The 20536-nt window shown below is 44.8% G+C and overlaps 1 pseudogene; it reads right to left on the reverse strand.

Moving 5' to 3' along the window:
• Positions 1 to 19423, reverse strand: part of LOC147659623 (secreted frizzled-related protein 5 pseudogene) — a 29784-nt pseudogene extending 10361 nt beyond the window's left edge.
• Positions 19424 to 20536: the final 1113 nt, after the last annotated feature.

Here is a 20536-nt window from a genome sequence, read left to right on the forward strand (position 1 = left end):
GCTCTCTATTCATCAACAGGTTCGAGAAGCGCTCCCTGACAACTCTACTGGAGAGGGCCATGATCTTCGTCCTGGTGACCATGTAATGGTTCGCTCGTTTGAGAAAGCAAGCAGTTTGGAGCCCAGGTGGAAGGGCCCCGAGCAGGTCCTCCTTGCGACCCGCACCGCAGTACGAGTGACCAACAGAAAGCGGTGGGTGCATTCGACACATTGTCGCCGTGTCTCTCCGGACTTGGTGACTCCTGCTGTGTTGACTGATTATAAGGAGATTTTGGAAAAAGAAAAGAGCCCAGCTGTGACGTCGCCCGAAGTTGAGGGAGCCTTCCCGGACCAATCTGCTACCGGAAGAGAGCGTTACAACCTGCGCCCACGATAAGAAGATTTTTTTTTTTTTTTTTTTTAATGACTGGTTGGTTACCGCTCCAGGTTTGTGAAACGGAAATCGGGAATTCCAAGGGGGGGGGATCAGTTCTGCCAGAGTAGCGACACCCGTCTTGGCCCGGAGAAGAAAACAACGGCTACCTCGGAGTTCAGCACCGTATTTTTCCTTTTTTTAGGTATACACGTACGTGTATCTGAGACTTTGGTGAACAATTTGTGAACAATTTGTGCTATTTGAGACTTTCCACGAACATTCTTGAACTATGGCATCAACGGCATCCCGGTATAAGAAAATATTGGGTGCCTTTTTCTTTGTTTTGACCATTGTGGTGATAGCTGTTATAGCCTGGGTAGTTGAGCTTGTGGTGCCTGTACGTGAACATTTGCTGCCAACTACCCCTGCTCCGTCTGAACATTTTCATTTTACACTGCCCTTTCATGAAGAGCGACATCGCCAAACGTACTTAAATAACAGCTTTATTCAGATTCTTCACCACACACATAACATGACCAATACTTCAAATTGCTGGGTATGTGGGATGTTGCCAGGGCACCAGAAGAGAGGGGGCACTCCAATTATTCCACTCCCGTTTTCACATAATGGGTCATGCAACGCCTGGTACACCCTCCTTTTTACTCTGAGATGGCCAACTAAAGGGGGGGTGCTTTTCCGTTTGAATAAAGTATGTTCCCATGACAAGGATGGGTTTCCCCGGGCTGAGGGCACTCGTTTCGAATGGGAGGAGTATAGGCCTGACAATGTATCTGCCCCACGTGTATACAGCAATCAGCGGAACGTTAATGTGGCTAGTGCTCATGTCATAAATGTCATTGCTACAAAAGCCGATTTATGCATCAGGAATAAGGGTTTGATTGCAGTGGGAAAAAGCGAATGTAACATTACCCTCACATTTGATAGCCCGAATGGCATTTCATTTGTTGCATCACGAAATACATATTTTATCTGTGGAACGAAGGGATACCATCAGCTTCCAGTGGGGTGGTTGGGCACGTGCTACATATCGTTTGTGTTACCCCCTGTATTCATTGCCCCTCCGATGTACCATAACGATTATACAATGTACCATGATTTCGTTCTGAATAGGGTTAAACGAACTGTTGTCCTGGAGGACATTGACCAAACGGACACTGCATTACAACAATATGTGGACTTTAATCTGGGACTATTCTCCTTTGTGGGGGCTGCACTGAACAGCCGGAAAATCAGACGACTGACACGTGTTGTCGAGGCTGTTGCGAATGACACTGCCATTGCTCTGGGGAATATTACCGAGGAACTACAGATTTCCAGAATTGTCACCCTCCAAAATCGAATGGTATTGGACGTTGTTTTGGCTGATCGTGGGGGGGCATGTAGGATTATCGGAAGCAGCTGTTGCGTATACGTTCCGGACAATTCTCCATCTGTGTATGATGCTATTTCCAAGCTTCATAAAATAGCAGCTGAAATACACCCGGACAATGGAACCTGGACACTTTCGGGATGGTTTTGGTCTATGATTACAACTTGGGGCTGGAAACTGTTGACAATTCTCTGTATACTTGTAGGAGCCATGTTTTTTATATGTCTATGTATTCAATGTGGCCCAGCCTTATGTTCCATGTGTTTATCAGCTTGCATACCATCAAGACGAGCTCTTGCCCATGACAAAATGATGCTTCACAAAGAGGTAACACAAATAATGTTAATAGACATCGAGGACGAACATCCTGACTATGTTCACTATGAGGTAGATTCAGCTAACCGCTAAAAGGGTCGTCTGTTGTAATTGGCCCGGCCGCATTAGCGATTAGCTGAACCTACACGTTGTCCTCCTTAACTTGGCTATATATGAAAACGCCATTTTGAATGTTGCAGCGGCCATCTTAGATCATGAGCGGCCTCGTGGCTGGCGTGCCCTTTAGTCCGTTGTCCGTTCCGCTGACCACTTCTATCTGCCCAGCAACAGGCTATTTTTAGTACTGGTCAAGCCGCACATGCGCAGTTCCCACTGACCCGTAAACCTTCTGGAATGTGCACCAAACTGACCAGCGGAGTTGTGCCCCCTCCAATGAGCTGACAGTATTTCAAAACATGACCATATATGTCCTTAAATGCGACTTAACTTGTGCCGCCTATCTTTTATTGCCCCAAAACTGTATATAAACGGGATCACACCGGTGTTCGGTGTGATACCTCTTGCATTACCGAAGGGTGCTGTTTGAGTGTACCACCACCCCATGGGGTCTTAATAAATTTGTTCTTTGCCTTTTACAGTTTCCGTGCCAACAGTTCTTGTGTGTAAGTGGGTTATCTCCGGAGCGTATAGGCCTTGGGAACCCCGAATTACTTCACCAGTATCAGCCTCGGCTCCGGCTCTGCTCCTCCTGTGCTGCTCAATAATAGTATTATTTGCGCAAGGTCACTGGTTTGGGATTGGGACTAGGCCTAATTGGGACAGAGAAATAAACTGACCAGTGAGCAGGCAGAGCGCCTGCTGCTGTGCCTGTCTTTCCTTCCTCCCTCCCTCCCCACCTCCTGGGTCCGACTGGGACAGAATTAGAAAGCAAGCCCTTTGCACCAAAATAAAAGTACCCCCGGCCGTTAGCGGATAGGATAGCTAAACAGTGGCCCCATGGTGGGCCATGTGTGCAAATCGGGCAGTTGGGAACTTTTAAAGACTGCACGCCATATAATTGTTTAATTTGTCATGCAAATACAACCTACAAATATTGTTTACCAGTTTAAAAAGAGCTGACTAGCTCATCTCTGGCCAAAATACAAGAAGAAATGTGCAAATCTCAGCTGACAAACACCCCAAATCACTGTGCTAAAATAAAGTTATTTACGGTGAGGAGAAAGCCGTCAGTGATAAGTACCATGTGGTAAATCAAGGGACGAAGAAGCATGGTTTGGGAGGGTGAAAAATTCAGTACCTCAAGGGCTGTGTATCTTTCATGCCCCCCGAGGCAGCACTTTTTACCAGCTTATACAACACAGACGTGGGCACAGTCAGTGTGAATGTTAAGTATAACATAGAACTACGACCCTTTGACCGACACAGCCTAGGCTGTCACCAAGCTCTACAGACAGGTACCGTCATTCAAGACGACTGGCCTGCCACATGCGATAAAAATACAGACATAATCAGGCAGGCGCGCTGTCTTCACCAAGTTGTTTGGAAACGTTTTTAAATTGATTAATTGCGATTATCATTCCCTTTCTATCCCGGAAGTGCAGAGAAAGAAAGAATCGGGAGCTCGGCCTTCCTGCAGGCTATCAAGTTGCTACTGTCCAAACGAATTTCCAACCACAATTGCTCTAGTATTTCCTTCACAGGTCTGATAAGATGACCGGCTGCTTCCAAACGCAGGACAGGCCATTTATTTTCATTTCGGAAATGCAGAGTTAGAAAATAAAAGTATAATCCCGAGACCATAAAACTAGCGCTAATGCAATACTTATGCTCGGTTTGAAAGAATCCAGACTGAGTCAAGGGGCATTTCGATTTAGTTCTCAGAGGAATGTACTCGAGGCCCCTTTTTTCGTATTCAAGATATATTGTCAGTCAGCCGTTTCCTCACACAGCACTGTTGTGTACCATCGTGCAACCTTAATTAGCCCCAGGCCTTCGCTCCACAAAGGGGATAAAGTTTAAAACACACTGGGTGCAGATTCTTGGACTATACTCTTGAACTAATGACTGGAGAAAACATCAAAGAATAAAGTAATTTGACCAGTCGTGATGCTGTGATTGCTCACTGTTATATAATCCTTACATGTTAATTTTAAATATAACTACATAACCATGTGAATTAAAATGTGATATGTATCCTTCCAAACCCTATTTGTCATTTCTCTGCCCTTTACATTAGACCATGGCGCAAACTCCTACTGGCAATGCATGAGATCCCTAGCTCCCTGCTACCTGGCCATCATATTTCCGGTTTGTTGGTGGCCTTGAGTTGAATTTGGGACATGGGAGAATGCTCCTCGTTCCTCTTCTAGAGGCTGAGCCCCAAAGATGTTTTTTTTGGTTTATCTTTCTTGACAATAATTGTTGATTTCGAGCATTACTTTTCACCAGCCTTCGCCAAACACGAGCGAAGCCCATATCACAAACATTTGGGGCTATCAAGCAAAGCACGTCCACTGAGTGACACTGGAAATTAAACAGAACATTTCAACTTACACATTCGTAAAAGAAAAGCAAAATCTTCAGTCCTATCCTTCAAGGTCTGCAGGTTCAATGCACTCGAAATGTAAGCCGAGGGTGGGATCCTGAAAATCCCTTTCAAATGTTCTCTCATCTTACATCATTTTGGAACTCATGATGAGCCTGACACTCAAATACGTAATATGAGGCTGCGAGTTTAAAATGACTGCACAAGGTTTACGAGCCTTCCAGTAGCGGGCATGGCTCTGCAGGCAGGTTAGACAGGATAAAGGAAATGAGTAATTTCACGTTACTCAGTGATAATAAGAAATAGGATCTCACAGCTTCCAAGCTGGTTGTTGGACTACCTCTCGACAATATAGGGATTCATGGGTGCTAGTAAAGGATTCCTATTTCTCTCTCAAATATGATAGTGACTCAAGCGCTGAAGAATGCCTTTGTGGTATTTCTTTAAAAAAACTCACTTCCGCATATTTTACAGTGTTTCAAATTTCCGCCTAATATCCATTCCGCTGTATTCTCATGAAGCTACTGCTGCAGGAGAGACACTGAGCAGACATAACACATTATTTACCATACAACATCACGGGTAAAGCCATTAGCTTGGCAGTCGCTCTTTAAAGGCATCATTAGCTTTGCAATGTCACTCCTTCACCTATGTGCCCAGGTCCAAAACCAAGAATATAGGGCTGCCTTGATAGTTCGATTACTGTAAAGGTCTTGCATATTCAAACTATAATTGGCAGCCTCCATAGCATGTTCTCAGTACCAACGGACAATTCCCTGCTTGCACTGATCCGCAAGATCTCACAGCACAGTTAAAGCAGGCAGGGAAACAAAAAGATAAATAAAAGAGTGTGGGAGGAGCCCACTTCAAAAGAAAAAAAACAGGTGTGCGGAAGGGAGGGAGAATGGGGGCCGTAAGAAAAATAAGAAGACACAGTAGGCGTGTCTTGGAAGCAGATTAATTATTAATTTCCAGTTCTTGTCCGCCACCATGAAAGTCAAATGAAAAGCATCCTTGTTGGAATCCCCCCCCCCAAAAAAAACAAATGTTGCAGGGAAGAGCGGTGCAAAGAAAAGCGTGCTTACTGCGTGCAAATCACCGACTCGAAGCACACATCAGGTCGTTTTTCGTGGATTACCACTTTTCACCATTTTTATTCGTTTCAGGCAAGTAGGTTGAGGACTGCCATCAACTCCAGAGTACCAATTGGTCTTCAGTAGTACATATACGAAAAGCAACTTCTTAGCACATGCAGCTACTACAAACCACCTGACCTAACCCAAGCCTCCCTCTCACAAAAGTACAAAATAACGAGAAAAAAGGCAAAACACCTTCTCTGTATCACCGTCCAGTGTACGAACTTAAGAATTCATTCCCCACCAAAATCTGATAAAGAAAGCAGACTGACGCTTTTGCTCCAGAAACGGATCTACCTAAATGGATCTATCACTGTACCTAGTACCTACTCATTTATGGTAGAAATCCCTTAAACAAAACCCGTGTCCTGGAGAGGACGAAACTTGTGTGTCCGCATGCCTATAATGCTGCGTTGCCAAACTTGCCATGCCAATGCCATCTGTCCATAACCCTTCGGCAAACACCATCTGCCCATAAAGCACACTGTCCACTCCCCACTGCCGTCCCTACTTGTGTACACGTTTCTTGGTTAAGTTGGTTGGTTACTGTTTTTGCTGTACAGGACATATAATGTACCTTGCTTAAGCTATAAATGATTTAATATCAACTCCCAATAAAAACATAAGGATATTTATTAAGGGAAGTAAGGAAATCACGCAGGCTTTCTATAATATGCCGGAATGTAGCTAAAAGACAAATAGGTTTGCTGTAAGATGGCAAATCCGCAAATGAGATTTGAAATTGGTATTTTATTTTTAGAGAACGTCATGCAGCTGCATACATTACTTGATTTAAGATGGTCACTATGAAGGACTAGAACATTCAGGTTATTCCAGCAAATATGCCCGAAACTGACCTTCATACCTCACAAAATAGAAATGTATATAAAGCTCAGAGCGGGGCTGCACATGCTTCGTGCTCTCCCACACTCACAGCCACACGCCGCTGGCAGCCGCTCCGCCATGTGTGCCCTGCGCCCAAAACACTGCAAGGAAGCGCCTTGGGGTGACTTCACGGTCTACGCGCGGCAGACAGTGGGCTTGTGTGAAAGGCGCGAGTTGGACTCTCGCCCCATAACGAAGTGCGCAACTTTCCCTTCAGACTTTGTTTGTCCTCACCCTCCGCCCATCGCCCCCGCTCGCGTTTGACGAAACGGCAGTACTTGATTTCATTGGTTATGTTTATTGGTTTTCCTGGCCCGGGATTCATTCAGTCTTGTTGAAACTCAACTCTATGTACAGACATTTAGCTGAGACCGGTGTCCGGATGATTGCTCTCTAAAGCTGGTGTGCTCGGACTTTCTCCACTGGCACAGGCACGTGAACAGGGGTCACCTGGGCACACCAACCCTGAAAACATCTGTTAAAAGTCATTAGTTTATTTCTTTGCAGTTTGAAACCACTATTTTAGCCCTATCACTTCATAGACTTCAATTCACCCAAAAATCATGGGTTAATGCAATGGAAGTGACCTCACGTACCCCTAGAGCTCAGATGACATCACAGTGTGGAACCCTGTAACCCCAGGGGCAACAAGGACCGTGCAAGCAGCAGTGTTTTAGTTGGGCAGGTGCTAACAGGTACTCAGTACCTGCGCTCTTTTCATTCGGTAGGAGTGGTGCCTGCACAGCTCAGCCCTGCGCCAGTGCTTTTAATGGACGAGTATCTGCACTCAACCCCTGCAATGTGTCCGCCCTCATCAGCACTGCCTGCCTCTTGTGTGCAGCTGTCTCGTATTTGTACTTGGACTTGCAGCCTGAGCTCTTCCGGGCAATAACCAGAATTACTGGTTGTGATAAGGTTCTCATCCCATTAAACTTCAGCTGTTCAAACCTGCCCCAACGTAATAATTGAAAAATGCTTTCTAAGCACCGGAACATTTAGATTTAATGTGGTAAGCACCGCAATCCTCATGCTATGCCACATTTTCAGGGAAAAATTCACGCAAGGCCAAACTTATCGCACCCAATAAACTGCTTCCAGCCGATCATATTTATTTTAATGCGATACATTATGCATACCTGTCTGGGTAACTCGTAATCAGGCCCAAATTAGTCGGGTCATGAGGGAGCAGCACTGACTCACATCAAAAGGCAAAATGTGGGTTTTTAATGGGGCAGCACAGTGCAAATTATCACTAGTTTGCCTCCTCTTCTCCAACATTCAAATGCTTCCCTTTTTTACCTATTTTTAACATTTGCCGTCACTGGGTGAACATTTCTAGAAGTGTTAAAGTTCTCTGCCAATCTCTTTGCTGTTTATTAAATCTTTCTCAGTTGTTACAGACTAGTGCCTGAGGAATAAGGCCTGTGACTAAGCGGGTGGCCATATCATGGACTAAGTTCTGTTCCATTAACGATATTGACATGGCAAAGTTAAAATAATGGCTACTCTGGGACCCTTACCCCAATATTTCTAATCTTTCTTTCTCTGATTCTTGTTTATGTTTTATATTTTTTCATACATTGCAATAAAGCACTTCTGCTGAGGTATTTACAGGCCATTGAGTGCCTTTTCTTTATTGTTGTAGCCCCCCCCCCCCCACTTGTGCTGCAGGCCTTTAATTAAGATAGAGATAATTTAACTGCAATAGTTCAATGCAGTGGGCTCTAAAAGGATTTCTGTAAAGGTTACAAGCTTTGTATGGTTGTAAACAATCACCATAAAAAGTTGCTGCCATTTTAGATCAAACTCTGTCATATTTTGAATGCAACAGCTAGACTGTTTGTTTTATCATTCGTGAGTGCTTTGTAGGTTTAGCTAACTGTGTTGCATTCTGTCACTACTGACAGACACCTTCTTGTGTTTGATTGAACCATGTTTAGCTACTATAATATCAACTTTTTTGGGTTGTTGTTCGCTAAGTAGAGGTTTCATGAGAGTGGAATTCAGAAGAATGCAAGACCAGCTATTGAAATCTTCATGAATCTTTTTGCATAGTGACAGCTCCTGAAATGTGTACTGTTTAGGGATAGCAGTTGTTGTAGCACCACTGGGCAGGTTTACTTTTTCTCACCTTGTCTACTAACACTACACTTCAGGTTTCATATACCTGGTTTTCCAATGGATCTTGATTGTGCTGAGAGGAGTCAGATATAGGGGACCCAATGTAGTTATCCAGTGAGGACCAGGAATTGGAAAATTGACCTACAAACTAGTAATTAGATTCATATATATAATCCTCAACACTATGCAATACAGATACAGAATTATCACATCTAGACCAAATCTCTTTAAGAAATTCACTCGGTCTAAAATCATGCAAACCAATAACTCACTTAGAGCTATGCAGAATATTTAACATTAGAATTTGCTATTCAGAGATCTCTCTATTCAGATTCCCGGCTCTCATTAATACTCAGTTGGAATGCACAATCAATAATTGAAGATGAGACATGGAAAGGCAGAAACATGATTTGAGGATGGTTTAGTTTTATCAGTACATTTTAAAAGAGTAAATACATAAATATCAGGCCTTTATTTCTCCTCGGAGTGCAGAGTAATCAAATTTAGTCTTTTCCTGTTGTCCAAAGGGGAGCGTTATGTAGGAGAGTAGGGTCTGCTTTCCTATGGTCACCCCATTTTTTTGCTTTTTGCTTTACTGGTTTACAACTTAGAAAGGCTGTGGTCCTTCTAATCAGACCCACAGCCCAGCTGTTCTCTCTCTAAATTCACACAATGTACTTTAGGTGCATTGCCAATTGGGTATTGGGTCACTCTTGTGAGTCCCTGTATAGTGTACCATAGGTACCCAGGGCATAGGTGCACCCAAGGCCTACCAGGGGCTGCAGCATGTATTATGTGCCACCCCTGGCTGGCCATTCAAATGAGCTGTTGCAGCTATATTGCTGTCCTGCACCAGATATATGTATTTGTACTGAAATTTGATATTGGTGATAGTTTGTGACCTGTTTAGTTGGTTCTTTTGTTGTTTGCAGTTTAAATCAAAAAAGTTTTTTTATTTTTTGTTGTTGTTTGCAGTTTAAATAAAAACAATCTGTGAGGTTTTCAGCATTGTATCTTGAAGTCTGTGATGAAGCTCTGTTGTTATACTGAATAAGCAGCTACCTAGTATGTTATATGACAGCTCTTTAATAATGTAATCCCTGCACTTTCACAATTGCTTTATTAACCTTCTTGCTTTCTCAGATTTGCTTGGAAATGCACCATTTTTCCACTATTTTTTCAAAATTTTCTCGGGGGGAATTCCCCACTAACCCTCCTTAGGGGTTCCGGGCTCGCTCGCTACGCTCGATCGCTACAGTGCAGTATGAATATCAGTTTCCGCCTCACCACTTTAAAATGTCACCAGCCGCCACTACCTGATGCTACAAAGATGACATCACGCTGGAATTCCCACCACATCACAAGGACGAGAGATTCCAGGCAGATCTTAAAGAAACATAACAACTTGTCCCTGCACTTACAGAAAATGGTTTTGCTCAGCTACTGCTTTTGGTCATTAACTTGGGTCATTAACGGGTAACGTTTCTCCAAGGTCTCTGGGGTGATGTTACTAAAGAGTGCTGAGTGGTCTGCATTCAATTGACAGCCAACCTCATTGTGGCACTGTGAAGAAATATGTGTCCTCTGCTGCTAGGCAACGTTGTGTTTCTGTTCTTGTTCAGATTGTTAGGACTCACTCCCGGAATCTCTGCATGGACTCAAATATGAGAAAGTCAATCGCTTTACTTTTTAACATGTTTACAAAAATGTGCTAACTCCTAGAGAATTTCCAAATTCCTCAAGAATGAAGGCAATATATAGTCCAATAATTATTGGGGAAAAAGGTTTCCTGTGGTTTCAGAGGATACATTTGCCAGCAATCGAATGAGGTGAAATGCAGGAATTAACATATTACTCTTTTTGAACTTTCATTTACACCTTCGTTTAATTCTCTAAACCATGTGAACACATATCTCAATAAGTGATACACTATCATACTATGATAAAGCAAATGTTACACGTTACACTTCAGCAAGCACTAAATGCAGTATGAATTTATATATTCGAAAAATGTGCGCTCCGAATCAATTAACACATGGCAATACATGAAATACAATGGAGGTACATAAGCAGAAAATGCAAAAACAAAAATATCACTTCCATATCTGGAAAAACATGATCCTCAGTAGTTACAGCACATAGAAGTTGCTCTAGAGTCACATTTTTTAGGGAACGTTGTGCTTTGTGCTTAGGTTTTAAAGCACCTAATTACTATTGGGGGCTGTTTAGTATTATGCAAATGCAGGGAATAGTTGAAAAATTATTAATTTTGAAATATTCTTTAGAAGTTATTTTGGAATTGTTATGACAGAATTTCAAGACAATTTTACAGGCATTGTAGAGGCCTGTGGACATTTCTAATTATGTCTAAGAACGTTTTCATCCTGCTGGTCACACCTCATACCTGACGTTTGCTCCTTTAGACCCTAAAGTTCTCCAGTCATCTGGGCAGGCCATTATCTCATCACCTTCTAATATGATTGACATGACACCGCACACTCTTGCCAGCAGTTATCTAGTGCCATGGAAAGATGGAAGCATCATTACAAGTTCAATATAGGATGGGCACAAGCTAGTCTGACTAGGTTAACATTGCAATTAGTGAGTCTAGTAAAGCTACTAGACATCTCCAGTTGCTACTTGAGAAGCTTGATGGTTGGCTAGATCAATTTGCTCCTCTCTTGGGTAGGACTTCCCTTTCTTTCTGGACAACTATCCCTCTCACTGGTACACCCCTGAGCTGAAGAGGAAGTGCTGGCACACTAGACAGGCCAAAAAAACTAAAAATGAAGTTCCCAGAGGAAGGTCAAACCCTCTACAGATGCTAACTAACAATATAGAAGGCAAACCTCCATGCTGCCAAATACCTCCTTCTGATACGATTTTAGTAACTCCAATCTACCAAGTAGAAACAGGAAAACTGCGGGTTGTCACCCTCAAATCTCCTAAGCATTACATGAGAATGATTCTATATGGGTAACAATAAGTTCTGTGTGACTCACAGGATTATTTGCTGTTAGTGAGTTCCAAACATATTTTCACTATGAAGAGACTTGCCAATGTTAATATTTCAGAACTTTAATACAAATGGTTGGCAGCCATACCATAAATTGGGGTGGCGGCCAGTTCAAAGACCGCAACTTGGTAGGGTAGGATGTGGAAGGCGTCTGGAAAGTCTTCTTAAGTTGGCAACAATACTAAGATGCACAGGGTTCATGAGGGAAACACATGACCCTGGTGGGGTTGAGAACGCAGAGGGTGGGACAGGAGTAAAGATGAAGTGCATGCTCCTAGGCTGTTGGCAGGGTTTGGCAAAGGGTCAGACTGATTTGCATATGGCCATGTCTGAACTAGGGTGGCAGAGTGGGCTAAAGAATGGTGATGCATTAAACCCAGATCTGTTGACTGGGTGTGAGTGTTTGATTGGTTCAGATGCTCCGTCCATCACCACCCCCTTTTGTACCACTTTGTTCGCCATAAGTTGGCTGGGTATGCTCAGAAGTGAGTCCCTTGCTCACTTTGACACTGGATTCAAGCAAGCCTGGCTGAAGATGGCTGTAATGCCAGAAAACGGTCCTAGGAAGCTTGAATCTGGTCAAGGGAAGGCATGGCTTGGCAGTTCGGGCTGGACTGTTCCAATGAGGCACAGGGTCAGACTGATTTGCATATGGCCATGTCTGAACTGGGGTGGCAGAGTGGGCTAAAGAATGGTGATGGATTAAACCCAGATCTGTTGACTGGGTGTGAGTGTTTGATTGGTTCAGATGCTCCGTCCATCACCACCCCCTTTTGTACCCCAGGGTTTGGAAAAGGGCCACCATGTAGAATTCCAGAAGTTTAAGTTCTTACCAAAAGGAATCACCTCTGTCTTTTCAGTATTGAGTTTTTAAAATAATTGCTGCATCTAATCAGAGACCTGGGTAAGAAAATTATTAAAATTTGAGGACCCTCTTTGTCTGGAATTGACACAATAAGTTGTGTGTCGTGGGTGTATGAGATAGTCTGTAGACCAAAAGATTGAATAAGATGAACCAATGGGGCAATGTAGATGGGGGACAGGAAGGATCCCTGTGGCACCCCGCACAGAAGAGACAATGCCTCTGACTTGTAGCCATCCAGTTCCACTGTATTAGTTCAGTTTGTAAGAAAGGACTTAAAAAGAGACAATGCGGAGTCACAGATGCCCGTCTCCTCCAGCCGGTTGATCAAAAGTTGGGGGTTAACCGCATCGAATGCGGCTGAGAGGTCCAATAGGATTAGGGAGGCTTTACCCCCTCTTATGCACCAATCTCTGGATCTCCTCCGAGGCACCAACAAGAGCAGATTCGGTGGAATGTTGAGCTCTGAAGCCATGATGAAAGGGGTTTAATTAATCTTTAGAACCTAGGAAGATGGTAAGCTCTTTATTGACTGCCTTTTCCAGGATTTTAGTTGGGAAAGGCAGCCGAGAACTAGGGTGGTAATTTTTAGGTTCACTCGGATCCAAGAAAGGCTTTTCAAGATTGGTGAGATAAAAGCCTGCTTCCAGGCAGTAGGATAATGGCATGAGTACAAAATCAGATTCAGAAGTCTGGTTAAATGAGCAGAAATTAGATTGGACACTAATGGCCTGATTATGACTTTAGCGGTGTGGCGCCGGGTCCGCTCCGCAGCACACAGCCAAAGCAGTGTTCAGACCACCCACCAGATTAGGAGTTTCTCCCTATCTGGCAGTTTGTTTTTACTTGTTACGTTCCCACGGTGGGCCCTGAAAATAGGCACCGCAATGGGAAAACTAAAAACAGTTCCTGCACGGCATGGACTGAAAAATCCATGACCTGTAGGAACTGGTGTGCATGTACTCAGAGGGACACAAGTGCATCCACATGTGGAGGAGGTAGAGGGGGCCCTGCAGGGCCTCCTTTGTTTCCTCTCCACCGCAATGTTCATGGCGGAGGAACCTCCATGACAGCGCCGGCAGAAAAGAAACTCGTAATATGCTTGGGAGGAACATGGCAGTCTCGCCAAGCATATTGTAGGGGCCTGACCACTGCAACACCGCCAGGGACTGCAGTTCCTGGGCAGCTGAGGCGGGGTTGTGCCGGTCCCACCGCCCGATTCATAATACGGTGGTCGGCAGACATCCACAGACCGGTAATCAGGCCTTAAATAAAGAATGGCTTGGAGGCAGGGGTATGAAGCGGACCCAGACTTGGTTGTAACAATAACATTCGTGACTACAGCCTCTGACAATAATGGAAAATCCCTAAGAAGATCAGATGAACCCGCGCGGTTCAGAGAGTTAATGTTATCACCAGCAGGATCAATGAGAGCTTCTTCTGTGACTGCCGCAGCAGAGCAGGAGGAGAGCTCTTCATAGGTACCTTGGATTTTATTTTCAAAACATAACTGCTAGGTTATTGCAAAAATTTTGATCAGTATTAAAAGGGGTGCTTTGTTTAAAATTAGAAAAAAAAGAAATAGTTTAAAAAAATTCTGACACAGAATTCCGAATGGTTCTCATTTTAGTATTAAAAAATTGAGTTTGGCGGCCATAATCTGGGAATAATATTCCTTGCAGATAGCAGAGTAGTTGGCCTTCTCTACTGGATCATAGCTCCTTCTCCAGAGGTTCTGCTGCCCTACATTTTTACTTAAGGACCTTAAGTTCCGAAGTATACCATGGGCAGATGGTTGCCCCCGGAAGGATGTAAAGGTTTTCGCAGTATTTAATGAAGGCCCGCCGTTACTGAGTACCAGCTAGAGATCACCCGAGGATATCCTAATCCATGGGATGGTTACTTTGGTAACACTTGAGTGGTTAGAGTGCAGGATTTGCCAAGGCACATCTAATTTAAAAAAGACAGCCTTGTGATCAGTCAGTAGCAATGGTAGAATTCTTTCAAAGTTAAGAGAGGGATTATTAGAAAAAATCCCATCCAAAGTATGCAGTCCCCTAATAGTGGGTTCATCTACTAACGGAGAAAGACCAAAACTGATGCAACAGTCAATTAAAATATGTGAATCAAAGGTATCTCCTGAGTCAAGATGAAAATTTAAAGTTGCTTTGGACCCTGAAATTCTAAAACTCCATTCAGGATTCCAGGGCCCGGCTGGCAAAACAGTGACATCCCAATTAAAGGTGGAACTAGTTGAGAAATTAAAGTTGAACAAAGGTGCTTTGCCTCCTTGAAGGGGAGCTGGAGTGAAGGTGGCCTTAACTGAGTTAGGGTAAATAATTTGCAGACCTCCCCCTCCCACTCCCCCCCCCCTGTTTTCTGCCCCTTTATCAAGTCCATAGATTGAGAAGCCATCAGGAACTGCTGTAACAACTGGGTCGGAAGCGGGTTCTAAGCAGGTTTCCGTGAAAAGCAATGTGTGGCTTGTGTCTATCCAAGAACAGAGCACAATTCAAACTGTGTCTAACCAGCGACCTGGGGCCTCATTTAGGAGGCTGTGCGTCACTTTTACGCCACCGTTGCGTCACTTTTTGTGACGCACCAGTAGCGTAAAAAATGTGCCTTGTTGAGCCATATTTACAAAGTGACGCATCTAGGTAGATGCATCACTTTGTAAACCCCTGCGCCACATTATACCTGCGCCAGGTATAATGTATGCAAGGGGGGCGTATTGTATTTGTATTTGTATTTGATGCTTGTTAAGCGCAGCTGTCACCCGAAAGGGTATCCTGGCGCTGAGACCATGTCTAACCGTCAGGCGAGGTGTATTTTACATTGCTCTTGGGAACAGGTAGGTCTTAAGGTCCCTTTTAAAAGAGGGCAGATCTTGTCTGCTCCTCAATGCCAAAGGTAAGTTATTCCATCCACACTCTATTAATCCTGGGAGTTCTCACCAGGAACGCCGAAGAGGATCTCAAAGGTCTGGCAGCTTGGTACCATGAGAAGAGGTTTTGAATTGGTATTGGTCCTAGTCCATGCAGGGCCCTAAATACAAGGCATAAAGCCTTGAAGGCAATCCTCTGCTGGACCGGCAACCAATGCAGATCAGCTAGTGCTGCAGACGATGAGGCCGATCGTGGCAAAGACAGAGCCAGTTTAGCAGCCATATTTTGGATCCTCTGCAACTTTAAGATCAGGCTCTAAGGGGCTCCCAGAAGTAGTGCGTTGCAGTAGTCTAACCTACTGAGAATGGAACTCCGCACTACCTCTGCTCTGGCATCCCGGGGAAGTATTGGTAGGATCTTCCGTAGGGCACGCAACAAGCCAATGCAAGTCACTGCGGTCCTGTTTACAGAGGCATCGAGCTGTAAATTGGGTTCAAACTGAACTCCTAAATTACGAGCCGATTTTGCAGCTTCCACCGAACCCGGGATGGAAGGAGGCCAAAAATTGTCCGGTAGCCCGCGGGGGAGGCGGTCTAGGGAGCAGTAGAGTACTTCCGTTTTTGATCCATTAAATTGGAGTGAGTTAGCTCGTAACCAATCCGCTGTCGCCGACATGCAGAGGTGAAAGGTGTCCCTCGAAACTGTCTCAGTGCCCTCAAGTGAGAAAATCAATTGGGTGTCATCGGCATAATTGATGACTGATATGCCGAATGACTTGATTAGATCTACCAGGGGTCGGAGATATAGATTAAAAAGAATCGGGCTAATCGCCGACCCTTGGGGGATGCCTTGATTCACCTGGCGTGTGGCTGATCTAAATGGTGGTAACGCCACAGCTTGCTGTCTTTTGCTACGGTACAATGCTATCCAACTTAGGGCTAGACCGTTTACTCCCACGTTTTGAAGACGCGCCAAGAGGACCTCATGGCTCACCGTGTGAACGCGGCCGACATGTCAAGCGGCACTAGAAATGCTGACTTGCCCCTGTCGACACGCGTTCGCAGATCGTCCAACACGGTAACCAATGCGGTCTCGGTGCCATGGGCCGGTCTGAAGCCAAATTGGGCTGCATCCAGGCAGAAGTTTGTTTCCAGAAAGTTGGACAAGGCTCTCGTTACCCATTTCTCAAGAATTTTTATCGAAAATGGTAAAAGCGATATAGGCCTGTAGTTGGTCGGGCAGAGTGGGTCAAGAGAAGCCTTCTTTAGCAATGGGGTCACTATTGCCAGCTTCCAACTGTCTGGAACTAACGCTGTAGTCAGTGACTGGCAGCAGATGGAATGGAGTGGAGGAAACAACTCATCTTGAAAAGCCTTCCAGATCTTATGAGGCATTGGATCAAGTGGTGAGCCGGAAGATACGCCGTTGGCCAGGACACAGAATTCCTCTAGCGAGGGAATAGGAAAAGAAGATAACCGGGAGGGGCCTGCCTCGTTTTTTTCCCATACAGGTACCGAATGACAGTGGGGTTCCAAGGGGGGGAATGGAGATGGCGCAGACTGTCCGTATTGTACTGTACTGTATCCGTACTGTATTGACGCAAGGAAGGGTCGTAGAAGTGACGCAGTGAAATCTATGAGATTTTACTGCGTCACTTTTAGGACAGCGTTGTGTCAAAATCTTACGCCTGCCTCACAGCAGGCGTAAGACTGACGCAGGCCCTTTCACATGGGGCTTGCCCCATGTGAAAGGACGCATTGCTGGAGTTGCGTCACTTGTGAATCACTCCAGCAATGCGTCACTTTTGTGCTTACAGATACGTCAGAAATACTGACGTACCTGTAACTCCTTGAGACATGATGCGTCATACATTAAATATGACGCATCAGGAATGTCTCAAGGAGTGCGCACTGAGAAGTGACCATCGCTGCTTTCACGCAGCGATGCGTCATTTCTCATAAATGAGGCCCCTGGTATTTAATAACACACAGTTAAGAGAACAGTAGGCAGAGCCAGTGCCAGGTCACTCAATGTTTGGCTTAACCATGGTCAATTCATAGACTCCCTGGGAGGTGGGAGGTTAAAGTTACAGCTTATGCACTTAAAGCCATTGCAATTATCATCCATAATACAACCGGCGCAGTTTGCATTCGTACCTGAGGGCACCCAGGGCCCGATTCACAGAACTAACTTAAGACAAAATTCGAAACGTACTACTTTTGGTATTCACAGAAGTTAGGATTTTGTCTTAAGTTTGTCTTAAGACAGACTTAAGACAAACTTAAGACAAAATCCTAACTTCTGTGAATACCAAAAGTAGTAAGTATAGGATTTTGTTTTAAGTTAGTTCTGTGAATCGGGCCCCCAGTGCATACACTCTTCTTTCGAGTATCGGGTAAGAGGGATCTGGACTCCTGGCGCCTGTCGATGTACGGGCGCCTCTTTGGCCTAGTAAATACCATCGGGGCAAGGCAGGGGGCTTGGCTGACTCCAAGGAAAAAGTTGAGTCGGAAAGATAAACAAGCATTTGCAATGCAATAGGTCTCGCATTATTTAAGTTTGAGCTATTGGCATTGTTAAATAATGCAACAACAATAGCTCAAACCTGTATAATGCGAGACCTATTGCATTGCAAATGCGTGTTTCTATTTATAATTCCATTTTATGAGTTGCAAATCCTATCTGGCTCCAAAATAGATTTTGAAATAATTCCTCATTAATGCAAATTAGGAGGAGGCATGAAAGGGGTGTCCCCTCCGGGATGGCATATATTGATCAGTTCCTGATATACCCAACAAAGTTCATTTTGGCAAGAGCTTGGAAAGCGCAGGTGTGTATTAGAACAAACATTGTGTTTAATGAGTCTAGAGTATCATTGAATCGGGCAATAGATCTGATGTCGCTGGAAAATCTGTAGTAGTAAGCACAATATAATGACTTAATAGTATCAAAACTGTTACGATTGCTCAATAATGCACTTAAAAGCTACTGAGCTCAATGCAATTACTTTTGGTTCCCTGTGACATCACACCTGTGTGATTATGGTATCCAATAATGGTTCCTTTATATGTGCACCATTGCTCCAAATCACATAGTTCTCTGATGGGCAGTGCCCGTACTACCACCGGTACATCCGCAACAAAACACAAAATGCAAGACAAAGATGCAGACAATCCTCTTTTATGGAAGAAAAAAGAAGACTGGAAACTCCAGAGTTCACCTTCTAAGTGCTGTCTGCAACTTCACATGTATCTATGGTAGCTTATCATGACTTTACTATGTATGTAATGCAAATACATTATTTTATGTAATACCAAAGGAATTGCTCTCGGTTTTCAGTGAATCAAAATACATCATATGATGACAATATAATGAATATTACTCGGAATTTAACTATGATTGCTCTCGTGATTTGGGGAAGAACTTCAGAGAGAGTCCCTACCTAGGGGCGGGTTGATCTGCTTGCTGCCGAACTACACAGTGATGCACAGGTCGTTGTCCAGGGGGAGCTTGCTGCAGCTGAGCATTTCCGGCCAGGGGAAGCCGTAGGACTCCATGACGGGCGCCCAGCTGTCCCGCACCACCTCGCAGAGGGAGCTGCAGGGGTAGATGGGCCGCTCCAGGCAGACGGGCGCGAAGAGCGAGCACAGGAAGACCTGCATGTCTGTGTGGCAGCGCTTGGCCTGCTGCCCGCCTGCTGCTTCACCTCGGGCATGCTCTCTTGCTCCAGCAGGTTGGGCAGGCGCATCTTCTTGTAGCCCACATTGTGGCAGAGTTGCAGGTCGCTGGGGATGTCCACTCACTGGCTCTGCTTGCTGTAGAAGCGCCCGTTGTGGAAGTTGTCCAGCTGCGAGCTGTAGTAGGCGTACTCCTCGTCGACAGCGCAGAGCAGCAGCCCCTGCAGCAGGGGGGCAGGGTTCGCCCATGCCGCGAGGCTCAGTGGCAGCTGCATGGCACAGGCAGACGTCACACATTCGGGAAATTGTTGAAAAAGCACTTTTGCAAATTCTGTGCGGCTGCTCCACCGTTACTTCCATGTCAGGGTGTGTGTTCCATTCCCAGCTTCCTCTTGGCTGAATATGCTACTCTAATCTGTTCTTTCTGAGAAAGTACTCTTTGTGTCTGAGGCACCAGCGTCAAGAAATGCCCCGGAGAGGATGCAGTCACGCTAGCTCATTTTATAAATGTATAGACGGCTTCCTACGCGGGTTTCGTCTGAGTGCTAAGTGCCGTGATAACTCACATTCGTCATCTATTCTAAGCTTGATAATGAATATGGCAGGAGATGTGGCACACGGGCGATCGCGAAACTGAAAGCGATCGAGGTGAGGAGACCAAAGGGGAGTAGGGAGGGAGGAGAAAGGCAATCGCAAAACTGAAAGCGGTCACTTTTGGGGATAAAAAAACAAAGTCGTGAGTGGTACGCGCGTGCGCCATATGCTTTCAATTATAGCGCCTGTGTCTGGGCACGATAATTGAAACCATATGGCAGGAAATGCGCATAATAGACACCAATAGGCCAGGGGCGGAGCTATGCGCCCGCCTCTGGCCTATTGTGTGCTACTTTTAAAAAGAATATGCAGGTAAAAGCCAATAGCAGGCCACAAAAGTAAAAACACACGCAAAGCGTGTGCAATTCCAGGGTTCATTTCTGAACCCCGGACAAAAGGACTCTCGCCTGCGCGAGCACTGCTGCGCAGTGCAACGCAGGGCTCGAGCCCTAAAAATATGCAAGAGAACAAAAAGCAGAACTGTGGTCCAGCAAATCCTATCCTGATTGATCGGCTACCCAGGCAAAGAGGACGTACTGGCAAAGTATTTTCAAATTTCTAAATTAAAATAAATGTGAGAAAGTTTAAAATCATAAACATAATATAATTGATCTCAGATGAAGGGTGCAACAGTTAAAACAAGGGAGCCAGGTACCTCCAATATGGTGACTAAAAGAGGTGCAAACCCTTTGCAAATCCATTGCGATGGTTAACGAACCCAAGCGCCATCAGCATTGCGATGATTGGCTTTCCGCAACCTGTGTAGAAAGCTGTGGCTGCCATTTTATATAACG

This window comes from Lissotriton vulgaris, unplaced genomic scaffold, assembly GCF_964263255.1.
Source record: "Lissotriton vulgaris unplaced genomic scaffold, aLisVul1.2 SCAFFOLD_283, whole genome shotgun sequence".
NCBI lineage: Eukaryota > Metazoa > Chordata > Amphibia > Caudata > Salamandridae > Lissotriton > Lissotriton vulgaris.